This window comes from Panthera leo, chromosome B1 (assembly GCF_018350215.1).
Source record: "Panthera leo isolate Ple1 chromosome B1, P.leo_Ple1_pat1.1, whole genome shotgun sequence".
In the NCBI taxonomy this organism is placed as follows: Eukaryota; Metazoa; Chordata; class Mammalia; order Carnivora; family Felidae; genus Panthera; species Panthera leo.
This window is the reverse complement of record NC_056682.1, coordinates 20,605,328-20,623,166: the sequence shown is the minus strand read 5'-3', so window position 1 is coordinate 20,623,166 and position 17,839 is coordinate 20,605,328. Positions and strand designations below refer to the sequence as shown.

The following is a 17,839-nucleotide window of genomic DNA, read 5'->3' as shown; positions in this document are numbered from 1 at the left end:
TGCATGGGGCTCTGTGCGGACAGCTCAGAGCCTGGAGCCTGCTTCAGATTCTGTGTTTCCCTCTCTCTCTGCCCATCCCCGACTCGTGCTCTATCTCTCAAAAATAAATAAATATTAGAAGAAAAAAAGAAAGAAATAGAGAAGGGACTCTGACTCTCTTTGAGGGTCCTAATGTTAATGAGCCTCTTGTGCAGAAAAGGCATAGGCTCTGTAAACATGAGGGCCTGGGTCCATATTTTGGCTGAGTCCCTTCCTCATTGTGGGACCCCAGGCAACCTACTAAAATGCTCCTGATTTGTAAAATGGAAATCATAATTTCTATCAGACAAGACTGGGGCAACTTTGACATAATATTTTTAGATACCCTGGCATAGGATACGTGCCTAATGAACAGTCACTTATTTTGTATATGGAAGACTGCTTGTATGTATTCAGAGAAGAAAGGGAAAAAATACAACTTAAAGAGGTGATATACATTGTTTTAGTTGATGTCTTAATGTAGAGGCAAGCTATCAAGATAATAGACTTTCAGCTCTGTTTCAAGTTGTAGAGGAAAACTCACTTTACCACTTCTTGAGATTATTTTTATACATTTTTTAATGTTTATTTATATTTGAGAGATAGAGACAGAGTGTGAATGGGGGAGGGGCAGAGAGAGAGAGAGAGAGAGAGAGAGAGAGAGGGAGTCACAGAATCCGAAGCAGGCTCCAGGCTCTGAGCTGTCAGTGCAGAGTCGATGTGGTGCTCAATCTCACATACTGTGAGATCATCACCAGAGCCAAAAGCAAGAGTTGGACGGACACTTAGCCACCTGAGCCACTCAGGGGCCCCTAGAGTGTGAATTTTTAGACAGCATGAAATTTGTGCATTACAGAGAGTAATAGTCTGCTAGACTGAATGTATAATTTTACTTCTGGCTGACATTTGCTCTAGTATGAATGTAGAAATGCGCTGTGTATTTTATAAGCATCTTCTTCAATTCTCATATAACTCCATACGGCAAGTACCATTATCTCCGTCATACAAATGAATGGCTCAGAGAGGTTAAGTCACTTCCCTAAGATCACACAGCCACTTTATGGAACATGCAGCAACTGAGCTGAGGGCTTTCCACCTTGACAGCCCAAGCCCTTAACCTGAACTCCACACAGCCTTCCTCGTTATCCACGTATGCCTGCGATACACAGGGAAGCAGGCTGCATGGACTAACGGGAGTCCCTCCCCCTTTGCCTTCTCCAGTTAACATCAGACTCTCTCCTGAACATGGCTGTGATTTATTTGTTCCTGAGTCACATACTTCTCCAAAGGAACGTTAGGTTAATCTGGAGGAGAGGGGGCAGCTGGCCTGAAGCAGAGGCAATCCAAGGGAATGGTAGTGTTTGCAAATGTTTATTCATTATCAGCTGTCTCTCTGCTCCATTCTGTGCTGCATACTGTGAAAGAATAAACACAGCAGCCTCAGTGAGGCAATGTTTCACGCAAGAAATGAAAATACCTATTAAAAGGGAAATTAAGGACAATATAAATTAAGCATACGTGAAACTGTATGTAATTCAATACAAAAAAAAACTCTGAACTTTCCCAGACTACCCCTCAAGACAAAATTAATTACTTCCCTCTCTGTGACCCCCCCCCCCCCACTATATTTACAGACCAAAATAGCATTTATCCACTCAGTAAACACTGTTTGCATGCCTGCTGTGTTCCAGGCACTGTGCCAAGTGATAGGATTATCATTTGGTCAGTTTTTCACATGTCTAGTTAGAAAAACTGCTTAGAATAAGATTTTTGAAGGCAAAAGCCCCACCTTGCTAATGGTTGTATACGCAGCATCTAACTTATTACTGAGATCCCTGTAAATTTGTAGTTGTCTCTGACAAAAATTTTCCCCAGGAAGGAAAAATCTTTCTTGGAGATGAAAATGTGCTTTCCTTGCTGTAAAACTAGTCTGTTTGCAGTGACAATACTTCCTCCTTCCTCCTCTATATTTATCCTGGTCAAGGGGAAAACAATGGGCTGAGTGTATTTTTGAAAGTAAATGTTAGGAAGAAGTTAGAGATTTTTGAGGCGCCTGTGTGGCTCAGTCATTTGAGCGTCCAACTCTTGGTTTCAGCTTAGTTGTGATCCCAGGGTCATGGAATGGAGCCCCCATGTTGGGCTCCATGCTCGGCATGGAACCCGCTTAGATCCTCTCTTTCTCTCTGTCTGCCGCTCTCCCCCACTTGTGCTCTTTCTCTCTAAAATAAAAGAAAATAAATTTAAAAAAAAAGGAGAGAGTTTTGGTTGGATTGAACACATGAATTTATATTTCCTTTCCCGCAAAACCCCGCTAGGAAAGGAGTAAAGAAAAATGGCAAAGACATGAATTGACAAGGTCGAAGAGAAAGGGGGCAGAGAAAACACCTGGCGTGCAATGTCATCATGTTTTAGGTTGTACAAAGCTTAAGGGGGAGCTGGCAGCACTGCTCAAACTGAGGAACAAGCAGCAGCAGTGGGGACCGTCACAAATAGCAAGCTAAGCAGCCCTGCCGCGCCCCACCCCGGTGCAGGGCTGAAGGCACCAGCCAGCTTGGAAGGCAGGGTGGAGGTGATGGCCTGGCATTCACATCCTCACCTAAACCCTGAACAGTGCATGAATACTGCTTCTCCCACCCCGCCAGACAACAGGACTTACTTTTTGTTGTTGTTGTTTTACTCTAAATCCAAGTGAGTTAACATATACTGCAATAATGATTTCCGGAATAGAATTTAGTGATTCATCACCTACATATAATACCCAGTGCTTAACACAAGTACCCTCCTTAATGCCTCTCACCCATTTAGCCCTTTCCCCCACTCAACACCCCACCAGCAACCCTTGGTTTGTTCTCTGTATTTTAAGAGTCTCTTATGGTTTGTCGCCCTGTTTTTATATTTTTGCTTCCCTTCCTCTATGTTCATCTGTTGTGTTTCGTATATTCCACATATGAGTGAAATCATATAATATTTACCTTTCTCTGACTGACTTATTTCACCTAGCGTGATGACAATCTAGTTCCATCCAAGTTGCAAATAGCAAGATTTCATTCTTTTTCATCGTGGAGTAATACCCCATTGTATACATATACCATATCTCCTTTATCCATTCATCCATCGATGGATATTTGGGCTCTTTCCATACTTTGGTATTGTTGTTCGTGCTGCTATAAATATTGGGGGTGCATGTGCCCCTTTGAAACAGCACACTTGTATCCTTTGGATGAATACTAGTAGTGCAATTGCTGGGTCATAGGCTAGTTCTATTTTTAATTTTTTGAGGAACCTCCATACTGTTTTCCAGAACGGCTGCACCAATTTGCATTCCCACCAGCAATGCAAAAGGTTCCTCTTTCTCTGCATCCTCACCAACATCTGTTGTTGCCTGAGTTGTTCATGTTAGCCATTCTGACAGGTGTGAGGTGGTACCTCATGGTGGTTTTGATTTGTATTTCCCTGATGATGAGTGATGTGGAGCATCTTTTCATCTGTCAGCCATCTGGATGTCTTCTTTGGAAAAGTGTCTATTCATGTCTTCTGCCCATTTCTTCACTGGATTACTTGGTTTTGGGGTGTTGAGTTTGAGAAGTTCTTTATAGATTTTGGATACCAACCCCTTTTCTGTTATGTCATTTGAAAATATCTTCTCCCATTCCGTTGGTTGGCTTTTAGTTTTGCTGATTGTTTCCTTTGCAGTGCAGAAGCTTTTTATTTTGATGCGGTCCCAGTAGTTCATGTTTGCTTTTGTTTCCCTTGCCTTAGAAGTCATGTCTAGTAAAAAGTTGCTGTGGCCGAGGTCAAAGAGGTTGTTGCTTGCTTTCTCCTCTATGATTTTGATGGCTTCCTGCCTTATGTTTAGGTCTTTCATCCATTTTGAGTTGATTTTTGTGTATGGTGTAAGGAAATGGTCCAGGTTCATTATTCTGCATGGCACTGTCCAGTTTTCCCAACACCATCTGCTGAAGAGACTGTCTTTATTCCATTGGATATTCTTTCCTGCTTTGTCAAAGATAAGTTGGCCATATGTTTGTGGATCAATTTCTGGGTTGTGGGTTCTGTTCCTTTGATCTCTGTGGCTGTTCTTGTGCCAGTACCATACTGAGCAAGACTCACTGTTCACTGAAGTTGAACCAGAGAGGCTCCAGGTAACATGACCACAGGCACAGTGGAGGTCAGGGGAGAGTAGTTTGTTCCACAGGTTGAGGTACCTCTCCATACACCACCAGGATCCATCTGTCCTGGCAGCCAGGCAGCCCTCTCTCTACTCCTCCCACTACTTTCCAGCCCAGAGACCATGAGATTTCTCTCCAGAGGAATGAACAGGCTCACAGAAAAGATCATCAGAGGCTAATGTAGGGCGATTCTCCAACAAAAGAGCCTTGTCCTCGGCTCATCATTCTCCAAAGAAGCCCACGGGTTGTCAAGCCTCATTCATGTACCCAGGAAAGGTACAGACACAATATTTTGCTTATTTCTTTTAAAGTAGTTCTCTCTGAAGGGAGGCATATATTAAGTTTCTTTCTATATCTGTATTTACTTAACAGTCTAAAGAGTAGCACTTGAATACCAAATGTTCCATATGATAACACTGGGCAGAAATCCATACAATGGCAATTAATTTACCCTGAAGATGTATAACTTGCCTGTTTTAACTTAACCCTATCATCTAACATTGTAAACAAAGTAAACATTACAATGTTTACAATGAAGAAAGAAGTGCAGTGCTGAATAAATTACAAGGCTAAATGGCCAAAGAAGTCAGACAAAACCCAAGAACATCTGTGATATCACTACAGAAAAGCTCTAATAAGCATTTGTAGATGCATTTTTTTCAGTAGGTCATACTTTTATACATTAATAGAATATAATTTATAGCAATATTGTTGAGAAAAATTGATACATTACTCTGTTTGCCTAGTAACCATTTAATATTCAAGCATGTATTGGGTGCCTGCTTTATGCCAGGGGCTATGTACTCTAAGCTCTTATATTTAGCTTATATTAAATATATTGAATTACATCTAAAATATTAGCTTATATTAAAATACACAGAAAATTAAGTTTAATAATGACACTTAAAATTGTTCCCACTGTAAAGAAACACCCTCCGTCTGTTTCAGAAGTGAGAAGAGACTTGCCAAGAAAGAGAAGTATGAGCAAATTGAGACGATGAATAGGTTTGCTATCAATTAATATTTTCTAATTGATTAAAATCATCTTGGAATTACACTTTAAAAATTTTCTAGGTAACTTTTACAATTGCCATGAAAAACACGATCATTTTTTTTTTTTTAAGAAGTCAACACCAACTACACTAAAACGCCTTAGTTACAATATAGTAGTGTCCTCAACTATGCATGCAGATACTGAGATATTTACATCGTAAGGAAAATTTTGGGTAGAAATGAATACCCTAACCAAGGGCAGGTGATGTTATAAACAAACACATTTTCATTCCCATCGAGGGGTAGTTTCATGTTTCTTTTGTCTAGGAGTTCCTGGGAGAATCTGTCATTACCATTGGTCCATCTGTCAAGAGTCTGTTTGTTAAAAAAAAAAAAGTCTGTAGAAGAACAAATTCTTACTGCAATTATAACAATTAAAATTCTTTTCTTACTGTTTATTTATTTTTGAGAATGAGAGAGAGAGAGACAGAGTGCAAGCTGAGGAGGGGCAGGGAGAGAGGGAGACACAGAATCCGAAGCAGGCTCTAGGCTCTGAGCTGTTAGCACGGAGCCCAACGCAGGGCTCAAACTCACGGACCAGACCATGAAATCATGACCTGAGCCGAAGTTGGACACTTAGTGGACGGAGTCATCCAGCTGCCCCATAATAATTTGCTTTAGATGTATCGTATATGTTTAGGTATGAAGGTATTTCCAACTTTTGTTTTTAATTTAATTTTTTATTTTTTTAAATTTATATCCAAATTAGTTAGCATACAGTGCAACCATGATTTCAGGAGTAGATTCCTTAGTGCCCCTTACCCATTTAGCCCATCACCCCTCCCACAACCCCTCCAGTAACCCTCAGTTTGTTCTCCATATTTAGGAGTCTCTTCTGTTTTGTCCCCCTCCCTGTTTTATATTATTTTTGTTTCCCTTCCCTTATGTTCATGTGTTTTGTCTCTTAAAGTCCTCATATGAGTGAAGTCATATGATGTTTGTCTTTCTCTGACTGACTAATTTCACTTAGCATAATACCCTCCATCTCCATCCACATAGTTGCAAATGGCAAGATTTAATTCTTTTTGATTACCGAGTAATACTCCTGTATGTATATATATATATATATATATATATATATATATATATATATATATATATATATATATATGAGATATACATCTTCTTTATCCATTCATCCATCGATGGACATTTGGGCTCTTTCCATACTTTGGCTATTGTTGATAGTACTGCTATAAACATGGGGGTGCATGTGTCCCTTCGAAACGGCACACCTGTATCCCATGGATAAATGCCTAGTAGTGCAATTGCTAGGTTGTAGGGTAGTTCTATTTTTAGTTTTTTGAGAAACCTCCATACTGTTTTCCAGAGTGGCTGCACCAGCTTGCATTCCCATCCGTCTTTCATATTAGGCATAGTAATCAAACACTGTTACAGTAAGATTTATTTTCTTAAAGATTTCCATGTCCATGGTATACTTTTGTTCATTTAAACATAATTATATGCAACTAAGTCCTAATAAAATATAACAATATCTAAAATATGTTTCTTGTTTTCCTCCATCAGAATGAAAGAAAAAAAAATGGGAGAAAACAAAGAGAAAGAATCTAATTACTTTCAATGACTCCTCTCCATAAATCATATTGGAAAACAGTATAGGTTGTCAATGTGTCTACTGTTGTCTGTAGTAAATTTCAATAATTATTTATAGTATTTCACTGGAAACAAGACTGATATTTCCTAAGAAAAGCTGAGATGGTGAGTGGTGTTCTCTAAAGATCATCAGGAAGGAAAAGCTCTCTATAAAAGACTTGAGCTTGTCTTTGTTTATAAAATATATGTAGTATTTCCCTACTTTAATCAGAAACACTTCAAGGCCATTGTTTTCTGCTACATTGCCCAACTTCTACCTATCTTTTTGCAAAATAGAAAAGGCAATTATATTTAGACTTCAATACTATTATTTATTCTCTCAGTTAACATATTGTTTAGCACTATGTAAAACTGTGATAAAACTGTGATTTTAAAATTCTAGTATTAAGAAAAAAATTAAAAGTTCACACTGTAAAAAACAGATATAATTGAAAGTAGGCATATGGACAGTTATTTGTACAACAATGTTTATAACAGCATTATTCACAACAGCCAAAAGATGGTGTGAACAATCCAAATGTCCATCCACAGATGAATGGGTAATCAGAATGAGATAATATACACAGTATTAACCTTGAGCACCTTATGACAAGTGAAACAAGCCGCACACAAAAGGACAAATGTTGTATGGTTCCCTCGTGGGAAGTACCTAGAATGGTCAGATTCATAGAGATGTGTTATGTGTATTAATTTGAAATATATGAAATTGCCATTGTTGTAGGTCAAAAATATTCAAACGCATACCATTTTTGTTATAGTTCAACCTAATGTATTAAGAAAGGAACAGCTAGACACTAAGGAAATTGAAATTATATATTCAGATATAATGAAATATTATACATATGTTTATAGCCTGTCCCCTCCCCCTCCCAACTGCTATCTACAATGTAAGTGCCATGAAATGGAGAACTTGATCTTGTTTGTTTCTGCTATATCCCAGTGCTGGGTAGATAGGTACTGAATTAGTTTCGTAGGGCTGCTGGGGCAAATTATCATATAGCCGGTGGCTTAAAGCAACAGAAGTTTATTCTGTCACATTTCTGGAGGGTACAGGTGTAAAATTCAAATGTCAATATGGCCATGCTTCCTCTGAAAGTCTTGAGGAAAGAGTGCTTCCTTGCCTCTTCTAGCTTCTGGTGGTTGCCAGAAATCCTTGGCGTTCCTTGACTTGTAGTAGCAACACTCACCTCTGCTTCCACTTTCACATGGCTGTCTTCCCTCTGTGTGTCCCTGTATCTAAATTTCCCTCTCCACATAAGGACACCAGCCCATTGGATTAGGGCTCATCCTAATCCAATATGACCTTGTCCTAACTTTTTTCATCTACAAAGACCCTATTACCTTCACAGGTAATGGGAGTTAGGACTGAACGTATCCCTTGGTGGGACACAATTCAACTCGGTTCAGGTATTCAACAAAATATTTGTTGAATCAATAGAAGGAAAGTTATGAACTGAAGTTAGAATTTTAGAACTTCCCAGCGTCTGTTATTGTAATCTTACAGTTTCTTATTAGACACCGAATTCTTTTTGTTTGTTGAATTTGTTAGCCGTCCCTATCAGATTCCCTCTGCTGTCTCCTGTCTTTTAGTGGTGATTAGGAAAGTTTCATAATGTTCTTTGGCTTTTGTAAAGTTTGTTTGATTTGCAAATATGACATTGGGGTGTGTGCTAGCTTATATTGTTTTAAAAAGAGATATTTGAATTTATAAAATCCCAAGAAAAAATAAATAACTGAAAACTTAAAGCTTGATGTATTTAAAATTTGACTATCTTAATAAGCTAAAGCTACTATCATACCTATCTCATAAAAAGTTATTAGTTTGACTCATATTTTTCAATTGGTAATAAATATCAGGCAGAATTACAACAGCTATGCTGCTATTTTCTTTAAAACCTCATTTGTACCTTTACGGTTATTTATCACTTAATTTTTAAACTTGTCATAAAGTTCAAGTTTTAAAAAGTAAACAAGTACCCTTCCACATGATGGAAATTTCTGTAATCATTTGCAGAGTCATAAATATGTAAAGGTTTTTTTTTTTTTTTTTTTTTTGAGAAAGAGAGAGAGAGAGAGAAAGAGAGGGCACACACACGTGCAAGCAGGGGAGAGGCCAAGGGAGAGAGAGAGAGAAAATCCCAAGCAGGCTCCACGCCCAGTGCAGAGCCCAATGCAGGGCTCGATCCCACGAACTGGGATCATGACCTGAACCAAAATCAAGAGTCAAATGCTGAACTGACTGGTGCCCCAAACATATTTTTTAAAGTTGTTATATTAATTTGATCATATTTAGAATAATTCAATATGCCAAGTCATATAAAATTCCTCAGTACCCTCGCTGTAATAGTAAACATATTCCACAATGTTGAAGAAATGCTTAGGTATTAGGTATTTCAAATGCTTTGGAGGTCTGGTCTCTATAATTCATAGAGTAAACCATTATTATTTTACAAATCTGGCTTAAGATAAAGTTGTATCAGATTATTTAATTCCTCACTGTACATTTGTATTTCTTTTATGTGTTTGCTTTGGGCTATTTCAAAACTTTCAAGTTTTATAAAACTAAAATAGTTATCAAATGGCTCTTCTTTGACATACTGTGTTATTTGATATAAATTATTCTAAATCTCTAAAGCCCAATTTCTTCCCCACTAAAAATTTTTTTAAGTTAGTTGACAGTGGATTAAATTTAAAGGCAAAAATGTTAAGTTTGGAACTGAAAAGTTATACAGCTGGTACATAACTTTTATAAACAAAATTATGAAACAAAAGTGCATATTAATGTATTTTTTTTAAATGAAAGGATACAAGATAAAAGAAATAAAAAGAAGAAAGAGCTATTGAAGGAAGCATGGTTAGTAAGTTAGCATTCACAAATGGACTGCACCCTTAATGGAAGACAGTTACTTAAAAATTCAGCCATAAACACAGACTTAGAGACTCCTTTAGGCTATTTTTTTTTCCTTTTTCTGAAAATGGAACATAACAATATCTTTGTTATTTATCTTAAGAATTACTCTCAGTAAAAACCTTAGAAAGCTAAATAAGTTAGATTCCCAAAAGGTAGAAATAAAAGCATTTCTGAAGATTTTACTTCTGAAATGGAAATTGTAACATAACCTATTTTCTTTTCCATCTTGCATATTAAAAACTGCAAATTCTATTATTTACATCAAAGTCCCATCCAATTCATTCAAAATGTGCTGGGAATGGAAAGGAGATATAATCCTAAATTTATTTTCCAAGTTGCAAAGGTAGGCTTCTCTCTAGTTAACCTGGCCTAAGAGCCCACCGTTGTTTCTTGAGTTATGCTTAATATCATACCTATGAAGTCAATTAGCATTATTACAATTATGTCAAAAATACAGAGATGTTAAATACCTTGCCTGAAGTCAAAAATGAGTCAGAGACACAGCTCAGGCTAGATCCAGCCACTCTGCCTCCCAGGATCCTCTAACTGCATTCAGATTTTGTAATTGCTTCTCTGTTATTTGATTAGAAATAGGGACAATGTTGATTCTGGCTTTACTCTGGGAACAAATATATGAGGAAATCAGTTTAACTGGAAGGAAAGCTAAAAAAGTAGATTCAATGACAAATTGCAGTATTCTGATCTTTTCCTTTTTTTCTCCTATTAGTAAGAATTTTTATGAAAGAGCTAATAATAGATCGTTAGGAAAATACATCTCTGGTTTTTTTTTTTTTTTTCCAGCTCTTATTTTTGTGCTCATGCACAGAATTTTTGTACTTGAACTTTGATAATGCTCAGCTGTAGATGAAGGAAAACCAAACTTCAGTTGAAGCTTTGCTTTATAGTACTAATGATAAAAAAGTTTTACCTATAAAGGTATGGATTAAAATGTCATTTCAACTACAATATGGAGAGAAGCCCAATTTCTCTTAGTTATAAAAAATGTGGCAAGCTAATAATTGCCAAGATGAAATAGTCAGTTTAGTTAACCTTTAAGAAAAGCAAAATTCTTGGGGTGCCTGGGTGGCTCAGTCAGTTAAGTGTCTGACTTCAGCTCAGGTCATGATCTCAAAGTTTGTGGGTTTGAGCCCCACATTGGGCTCTGTGCTGACAGCTCAGAGCCTGAAGCCTGCTTTGGATTCTGTCTCCCTCTCTCTGCCCCTCCTCCACTAGTACTGTGTGTGTCTCTCTCTCTCAAAAATAAATAAACATTAAAAAAAATTTCCTTAATTAGAAAAAAAAAATTCCCTGAGGTGCAAAATTGTGAAATTTATCTGGAAACATCAGTTAAAATCTGAACAAGTTGTTCCTGTTGTTTTAAACTCTAGAGGAGTTTTGAACGTGTAGCAGGCAACTTGTGAGCTCCCCTGGTTGAGTAATGGTTTCAGACTGGAAATCCAGGTTCATCATTTCTTTCTTCATTCTGATGTAACTCAAGCTGTTGTTTGCTATTTGTTCTGTGATCCCTATTTATTAACTCAGATTCCAGTAAAATGCGGAAGTTGTGTTTTCTTTCTGTTCTTGGTTGTTTGCTACTGTCAAGTTTTACCAACGTTTAACCTGTCCTTTGAACATTTTCCTGTCATTCACTCAGAAATTTTAAGCTTATCTAGAAAAAGCTAATCCTGATGACTCACTGGAAAGAAAACCAGTTAGGTTGAAGTTGAGGGGGAAGCAGGATACATGATCCCCAAATATGCCACTTTGGCATGGGGCTTATTTCGAGCTGAAGACAGTCAAGCCCAGCAGACTCTAGAAGAGCTGTTTGCCTTCCCTTTTACTGCTTAAAAGAATTTAAATAGAGAATCTGTACCAGGAAGGAGTTACTACCAAAGATAACCTTTTATCAGAAAGACATTGGCAAACATCTGTTTACCAAACATTTGCTCTACTCATCTTCCTGTGACTTTTTCTTCTTCCCTTGTAAAGCCCCAAACCTCTACCAGAGTCTCCTTAGCTCATCCTGGCATATGAGTTTCAACTGTCTGACTGCCTTTTGAGTCTCTGTCTTTGGGACTTTCATAAGCACAAAATTTGTTCCTGTCCTATTAATCTATCTTATGTTAATTGTTAGACTAGTCAAAGAACATGGAGGGGAAGAAGGGAAAAGTTTTCCCTCCTGATGAAGTGATGTATGCCCACAGAAGTGGAAGTTATACATTCATAATTGTAGAGAATTCAAATTGCTGACATTAAATGTTAAAAGCAAAAGTATGGGGATTATTTGGCTGATTTGATAATTACCTCAATGGTAAAAGAAGTATTTTGAAATGCAAACCTATTTTTTCCTTCTTGTATTCCTTTTGCCTTCTCCCCAGCCAGGCATTTAATTAACCTTGTGCTCCCTTCTTCAGAAGCAGGAATAACCATGACAATGAGTCTCACTTATGTGCCAGACATGGTAAATATATCATAACTCATTCAGCCACAACAGTCCTATGAGCAGACATTGTTACTATCTCCATTTGACAAATGAAGAAACCGAGGCACAAAGGCTTAAGTAATTTGCCCAAGGTAACATAGGTAGCACAAGGTAGAGCCAGGATTCAAAGTCAGTCGCGCTGAGAATCTGTGCTCTTCACCATTAAAGACGGATACTGCTGTCTTCTGAAGACTTAGCCAGATTCATTGCCTCGGGAAAAACCTGGAAAAAGCTAATTAGATACTAAGGACAGAATCTGGGGATAACGTTGTGTGAAAGCATGCCAGACACTGAGTTTGCTAGGGGCAACATTATTCCTTTCATACACAGATGCATTGCTAGAACATGCAGGAAGAAATGTCAATAGGAAAGGTCAAATCGGTGACCTTGCACAACTGTACCAAAGCTATAAAATGAGAATGAGACCCGAGATCGTTGGCTGATAGAAGTGTGAGAAAATGATTTAAGAGGAGTGGGTTACATTCAGCATTGGAGGAGACAGACCAGAAACAGAAGTATTGGGATGCACACTTTAAGGCACAATCCTTAATGCAGCTTCACTGAAAGATAGTGAGGTTATTAAGGCTTACATCGTAAATGAGCTTATCTAGAAGTTGGATTTTATGCATTTACCCTAAGTGTGATTAGCTTCTTGGCAACTAACTTATGCTCAGCAGTTTCTCAAGAGATATATAAAACAGAAAAGCTAATACATTAATTTAGAAAAAGAGACTTGCTTAGTAAGATCATGTATTCAGTTATTTGCACGGAAAATTCCTCATGGGTGGGCAGAATCACTCTAGAGAGCAAGTCAAAAGCATTTTGGATACACAAAGAACATGAATAAAGGGCACTGGATAGGCTTTTTTGTTTTTCAAAGTAAAGTAATTAGATAGACTTTTCTTCTGTGGCCTGAGAATATTTCCACTGGACAACAGGTATAGTTGTACCAAGATCAGGTCGCTCTGGCTCCTGGACAGAATTGGATGAGCACCGACAAGTTCTCTCCTCCTTTCGGAAGATCTTATTCAGAGAACTCTCAATTCATACACCAGTTATAGCATGATTGTCACCCATCCCCTCTGGACCCTGGATTGTGTCTGCTGGATTGGACACGTGCCCATTATCTGATATCTGACCCAGTCCCAGTGGGAAGGTTTAATTCCAGCTCTCCCCATCTCCAGGCAGCTCAAGCCTCTAGCAGCAAACATGTCTGTTCTCAGCCCCATTATGAACTAGACTCAGACAACTGATCTTACATTCCTTAGCATATGCAACCAGCCTATATTTCTGATGGTTATATTTTCCAACCTTAACTCCCAATTCAGGGACATGCACCCTTTATGAGACTTTTAAAATCCTGAGTACAATGATCACATTTTGAACTCAAAATGTGCCTTTTACTGAAATATTTAGAAATGGAGCATATTGTATCAAGCAAAGAGGTCATCAAGAACTATCTTCATTCAGGCAACTAACACAGCCTTCTCAGGGGGAGGTAATGAAACTCTTTCCTAAAATGTTGGTTTGGATATTATCTTAGGCAGAGTTCTCAAAGAAGGCAAAACTTGTTCTCACATAGCATAGGTCTGAGAAATTTCTATACAAAAGCATATTATTATGTTTTAATTATTTTTAAATGTTTTCTTTATTTTTGAGATAGAGTGCGAGCAGGGGAGGGGCAGAGAGAGAGGGTGACACAGAATCCGAAGCAGGCTCCAGGCTCTGAGCTGATGGTTCAGATAGCTGAGAGGGGCTCAAAACCATGAACTGTGAGATCATAACCTGAGCCGAAGGTGGAAGCTTAACTGACCAAACCACCCAGGTGCCTCCAAAAGCATTTTAAAATTAGTAAAACTAAACCAATATTATAGAGAATCACCTTATTTCTATTGTCTACGTAACTAGTTAAAACTTAAATTAATAGATGCTAAGTAAATAGCTCCTGAATTAATTAATCCATGCCATGACATATGAATGATATAGTCAGTGAGTGAAAACAATTTACTGAAAATTGCAAGAACTGCATTGATATTCAGGCTCTGTCGTGGCTCTCTGAACTTCAACTTTCTCATCTGTAAAATAAAGCTATTAGATCAGCTAGTCCCCCAAATCCACTCCCACTTTGAAATTCTTCTCTTTCGATCATTTGTTATTATCTACAAGGATCCTCCCTAGAGCATAATGAGGATTAAAGTTTTATATCAAAGTTAAGAGAGTTCACAGATAACTAGGCAACATGGATAAATGTATGTAATGAATGAGTCAACTAGGTTGTGTAAATGTATGCAATGGATGAGTCAACTTGGATATAGAGTCCTATGAAATGAGGAACCCCTTCACAGCTCCTCTGCTGCTCTAGGCAGGCAAGGACAAAGCTGTTGTAATTATCTCATTGGAAAACCCATATTATTATTTTATTTAGTAAAACTCTTTGCTTTAGATGTTTTAAATTGACACATAACATTATATAAGGGAAAACCCATATTATTATGTAAAAAAAAAAAAATTGTTGCTCTGTTCCTGGCCAATGGCCAATGTTCTAGGACCATGGTGGTGTCTTGAAATGCTGCTGTTGCCACCAGGGAGATTTCAAAATGGATGCAGTGGTTGTGGGGAAAAACTACTTTCTCTTTCCCTAATCTAACCTAGACTCGGACATAAGCCCCTTTCTGAAACCCCAACACAAGCTTTTCATAGGCTGTGATGTTTGCAAAACCGTTCTGAAGCTTGGGGATAATGGAAGGAAATTACAAGGCAGAGAAGGAAAATGTAAACAGGTATATTAACTATGAGTATTCTCTTCTCCAGAGATACCCCATGAGTCTTCTCTCATTTTATCCATGGACCCAAACTGCTGCCATGTTGATGGGGCTATATACCTTCCCATGTGCAGAAGTATCCTTGACTATGTCCTACCCCTAACTCTTCTCTTGCTTCATAGGAAGGGGAAAAATTATATCTTCCCAGCCAATCAAGTCATAAGCATTAGTGATACAGCTATAATCACAGTGAAGAAAACCATTTGTAGGATTATGTAGAGAAATTTTGCTTTTTACATCAACAGTTTCCCTTTCAGAATATAATATGGGCTATACTTTGTATAATAAAAGCTCATTAAAGTGTCACCCACCAAGAAAAAGAAAAGTTTCTCCCAAAGATATATATGGACCTGCCCCTAGCAGGTAACAAAACATTGTTACCAAAACCTTATTAAATATGGTGGATTGACCACACACTTTTATCTGTGTTCTTTCCCCAAACCCTTTCAAAAATGACAGCAAAAAGATAAAAAGGCATAAACCTACAATGGCAATGTAAACAGAAATGATACAACTTATCGGAAGAGGTTTTAAAGGAACCACAGAATTCAAGGGTAACTGTAAAAAACTGAAAATGGGTCAGGGGAGGGATTGGTGAAATAATATAAAAGGTGTATTTGGACCCAGTAGCCCTTACCCATCCCATGTAGCTCTTTATTTACTTACCATCTGCCACTTGCCCATCTTTTATGCCTATAAAAATCTGATTTGGAAAGTTTCCTTTGGGGATATCAGGAACATTGAAAGGCAGGAGCCATAAATAGAGATATTAAATGAAAACATGCATAGAACGAGTGTGCCCAACCACCTTTTCCAAACCATATTGCTGTCAGACCACCTTATATTTCTTGGAAGGAGACAAGAATTCTTCTTGAGAGAAATGGAATTGCCCCATAGAAAAAAATTTAATAATACTAAAATATAGTAGTTCCTTCTAAAGATATGCTAGCTCACCACTAGATTATATATTAAAGCTCAATCGTCCACAAACTCTACCCACAAACATAAAGCTAGCTTTTAGTAAACTTTTTTGGTGCTTCACATAGAGACAACCAAGGATCACCAGACATTTGAAGAATTAATTTCTGCAATATGAAAAACAGACATTAAGATCAATGGTGGGGGAAGAAGGAACCAAGGAACACCGAATATTGAGGGTCCACTATGTGCCAGGCAGTGTTCTAGATGCTGGGGAAACTGCAATGAACAAAACTGACAAGTCTTTGCCCTTATAGAGCTTAAATTCTAGCCAAGATGGGGAAGTAAACATTTAACAAAATAAATAGATTATACAATATGTTAGAAAGTGGTGTCTATCATATTCTATGAAGAAAAATGAGTCAAGGGAGAGGGCTAATGAGTGGATGGGGAAAAAAGATGAAAATTTAAATAGAGTGGGTCAGAGAAGGCTCCACTGAGATGGCATTTGAGCAAAGTCTTAAAAGTAAGGCATGGGGATACCTGGGGGCAGGGGGAGGGAGAAAGGAGTCCAGGCAGAGACCAGCTAGTGCAAAGGGTATGAGGGGGACTGAGCAATAGCGGTATTACTGCTATAAGAGGAAGTGGGGTAGGGGCGCCGGGGTGGCTCAGTTGTTTGAGCGGACACCTTCAGCTCAGGTCATGAGCTCTTGGTTCATGAGTTTGAGCCTCGCATCAGGTTCTGTGCTATAACAGCTCAGAGCCTGGGGCCTGCTTCGGATTCTGTATCTTCCTCTCTCGCTGCCCTCTCTCTCTCTGTCTTTCTGTCTCAAAAATAAATACGCATTAACAAAAAATTAAAAATAAATAAATAAGTGAACATTAAAAAAAAGAGGAAGTAGGGTAAACAAAAAGTTTTATTTTGTTAAGGTGGGGAATGTTTGCATGACAACCCCCCAAACTATATTTAGTATTATCTGAGAAGTAAGGAACAATAAGAAAATGCTGTTTTTTTAAAGGAAAAAATTAGCCCAGAGCAGAAAGAATAGCAAAGAAATTAAATAGTTAGAATTAAAAACCAAAACCAAAAACTTAACTAATGGATTAGAATATATATTCAAGGAAACCTTCCAGAAAGTGGAATAAAAAGACAATGGTATGAAAAGTAGGAAAAGATAAGAAAATCAGGTTTTATTTTGGGAGTCAAGCATGCGTCAAATAGAACTTTCAAAAAGTACACAGCAAAAAATGGGCAGCAAATTATCAAGGAAACAATAAAAAAATAATTCCCAACAATGAAAGAGATGAAGTTGAAAGAGACTATTCAGTGCCCAGCACAATGAATTAAAAAAAAAAAAAAAAAAAGTCTAAAAACACCCACCCACTCCTCGGGCTTATCATGATGGAATTTTGAACAGTGATAGTGAAAAGTTGCAAGCTCCCAGAAGGAATGAAATCACCTAAAAAGAAGCAAGACTCAGTGGGTGCCTGGGTGGCTCAGTCGGTTAAGTGTCTGACTTCAGCTCAGGTCATGATCTCGTGGTTTGTGAGTTTGAGCCCCACAATGTGCTCTGTGCTGACAGCTCAGAGCCTGGAGCCTGCTTCGGATTCTGTGTCTCTCTCTCTGCCCCTCCCCTGCTCACACTCTGTTTCTCTCTCTCAAAAATAAATAAACATTAAAAAAAAAAGAAAAAGAAAGAACTGAAACTCAGATTACTGTCATGCTTCTCCACAGAAAGAATGCCTTAAAACTCCGAGGGAATTTATATTTTCCAAATCAGGACTCTACGCAGCCAAGTTAGCAATGAAGTGTGACGATAGAAGAAAGACAATTCAGACAAGCAAAAACTAA

At 38.0% G+C, this 17,839-nt stretch overlaps 1 protein-coding gene across 3 annotated transcripts in view; it reads right to left on the bottom strand.

The window, feature by feature from the left end:
* Positions 1 to 17,839, bottom strand: part of FGL1 (fibrinogen like 1) — a 54,084-nt gene that overhangs the window by 18,617 nt on the left and 17,628 nt on the right. The window contains exon 2 of one of the 3 annotated variants that reach the window (XM_042934380.1): positions 10,236 to 10,384. The exons of 1 other annotated variant lie outside the window; for it this stretch is intronic. The gene's annotated coding sequence lies outside the window, so the exon portion shown is untranslated. Of the gene's footprint in view, positions 1 to 1,297; positions 1,342 to 10,235; positions 10,385 to 17,839 lie in introns of those variants that run through there. One more of the 3 variants, XM_042934379.1, reaches the window with a different exon arrangement.